This window comes from Sprattus sprattus (genome assembly GCF_963457725.1).
Source record: "Sprattus sprattus genome assembly, chromosome: 6".
In the NCBI taxonomy this organism is placed as follows: Eukaryota; Metazoa; Chordata; class Actinopteri; order Clupeiformes; family Clupeidae; genus Sprattus; species Sprattus sprattus.
Window position 1 is genome coordinate 14,820,291 of NC_137925.1, and position 2,595 is coordinate 14,822,885.

General features: G+C 37.6%; 1 long non-coding RNA gene across 1 annotated transcript; it reads right to left on the reverse strand.

The window, feature by feature from the left end:
* Window positions 1–371: 371 nt before the first annotated feature.
* Window positions 372–2,013, reverse strand: LOC308366930. Its single transcript, XR_013968700.1, has 4 exons — window positions 1,918–2,013; window positions 1,438–1,477; window positions 1,143–1,226; window positions 372–1,019 (listed from the first exon to the last, which is right to left on the reverse strand). It is a non-coding gene; the product is annotated as an uncharacterized lncRNA (long non-coding RNA).
* Window positions 2,014–2,595: the final 582 nt, after the last annotated feature.

Genomic DNA, 2,595 nt, shown 5'->3' on the forward strand with positions numbered 1-2,595 from the left:
ATAAGAGACAATTCAAGCACAGAATGTCCTGAAATAAGACTAATTCTACTTATTTCAAACCATGCAGTTACCTCAAAATAAGCCTAATGTCACTCAAATCTAGTGATCTTCTGAGGCATTAGTACTTGAAATAAGAAACAATTCAGGCTTCTACATAAGACCACAAATTCTTAAAATAAGAGTAAAATTTAGACTGACAACACTGATTTCAAGTCATATAGTAACTTCCAAAGAAGTCTGTCATCACTCAAACCTGGAGTACGTCTAAAGCTTTAAGTTACTTCAAATCAGACCAATAGATCTTAAAATCATGGAAACATTTCACAACATATTATTCATCACTGTTTTATTACCCTGTTAATGAAGAAAACCAATAACAGGTATTGACAATAATGAACAATATTAAGCATCAGAATGCTTAAATGTACTTAATTACATATTACACATAATGATTTTAGTTAACTGTCAGACATAAGGTACATTGACATCTAACATAAACGATAACAATTCAGCAACACATCAAACAGTCGGAAATCATCCAACAGCCAACAAATCATTAACAAATTTAGCTGGAAATACATTGGACATTGTGTTACTGTGTGCTGTCCTGACCTCCAGACATATAGAGAAAGAGATAAAGGGGGGGTGGGGCATAGAAAAGAGTGACATACAGAGAGAGGTTGACAAAGAGGAGAGGGAGAGACAGACTAGGTTTGGATGAATTCTTGCCGGTTAGCAAGCACCTTTTTATATGTTGTCATCTTTTCACTCTCGTCAATAGAATCTTTCAGTACATCTGTTTGTATTATGGACAATAGCGTAGCAATTCACTTGGAATAGGTGAACTGGCACACATAGCAACATCCCATCAGTATCATGAGGGACTCCGGAAGCATGTCCCTTGGCAAGGTCGTCAGTGGGGTATTGCTTACTGTCGGAAGCACATTGTTGGAGTCGATGATGAAGACAGGACTGCTAAGCGGCCTTTTACGCAAGAAGACATTGGGGTCCTCAGATGGCTGAAAGCAACAAATTGGGGGAGGGGGGCAGAATGAAGTTAAACCAAACACATGAAATTCACAAATGAAACCATTATGTACTGACACTAAAACCCATCTCAAGGACATTGTGAAGTGCCTCACTTGCTGACTTGAGTTTTCTTGGAGGGACGGCTGAGGAAGGGAACATTTTTAGGAGAACCTCCAACAAGGCAATGATCTGTGCAGCTGCAAACAAAGGGGTAAGAGTGAATCAGCAATATTTATGATGTCTCTGAAACTATGGATACTTAAGAGCACTGAGGATTCAAGGAAAAGAGTGAAAGCATATCGGCTATGTGGCGATAATGACCAGGAAAACATGCATAGCCAGTCTAGCCACAATCTTTGGCTTTATCAATGCAACCATCTTCTATCATACCTACTATTATAGACTTACCTTCCAGAAGTTACTGTGTTGTCATGTCCAATTGCTCCATCTGTAATTTAAAGAAAAGGGTTCTTACTCTTTCAGAAAGAAAAAAATCTTGAACTTCATGTCAAAGCTTCTGTCAGTGTGGGGGATCCTTAATATAGAGTAGCTAGCCAGCTAAGAGCTAACTGCAGCTACTAGCTATTATATCACCAACATTCACACTAAATGAGTCCTCTAAACTTGCTTACTTTTCACAGACAAGACTAATAGGGACACTTTCTGACATTGTATTACCTGGCACTAGTTAAAAACATACGTTAGCGTAGTCGAAATGTGCTTCAATGTGCTAGGTTAGCCGTCTTAGCTAACGCCAACTGTGCTAGCTTTGTTTGCTAAAAAGTTTATAACTTCAACCAGAGGTCTTGGTCATTTACGATACATTTTGGTTTTCAATATCGCTGACGAATTACCAAAGTAGGCAGAAGTTAAATTATGTGAGCTTACCTTTAGCTTTTGAAGTAGAAAGGCACGATGTTTTCTTCAGCTGTTGTACTTGCTTCAGTTCACATCACTGGCATGCAGCCTCAGAGACGTTTTGAGATGTGTTCGAGTGAATCCGATCGTGCCACCAAGTTAGAGGAAAACTTGTGGTTTATGACGACACTTCTGACTGAGCATCTTGTGCTCAGTGGTAATCCACATGTATCTCAAGTATATTTGACTGTGTTTTTTAAGTGATTTAGGTCACTTGAACTACATGGTGCAATTAAGTGGTTGTTAAAACTCATATCTATTTGAAAATAACTTGAATTATGACCTTTAATCCGTTAAGAAAAAAACAAGCGAATTTATGCTTGAAATTAAACGTTTTCAACTTAAAATAAGACTCCCACACTTAAAGTGGATTATTTTAAGATCTAGTACTCAAATCTAGTTTAAAAGAACTCAAATTAAGTGCAAATGTGCTTATCAAGACAGCCCAAGTTATATTTGCTTGAAATAGGTAAAAATAACCTTACCAAGAAAGCACTAGTTAAGTACAATTTAGCTAGAAACAAGACCAACTAGATTTTTCATCTTAATATAAGAGTAATAACACTAGGTTAGAAAAGCATTTTTTGCAGTGCAGAAGCTGGTTTGGACTCGGCAGAGCAGAGGAATGAGGTGTGTAGCGAATCCATC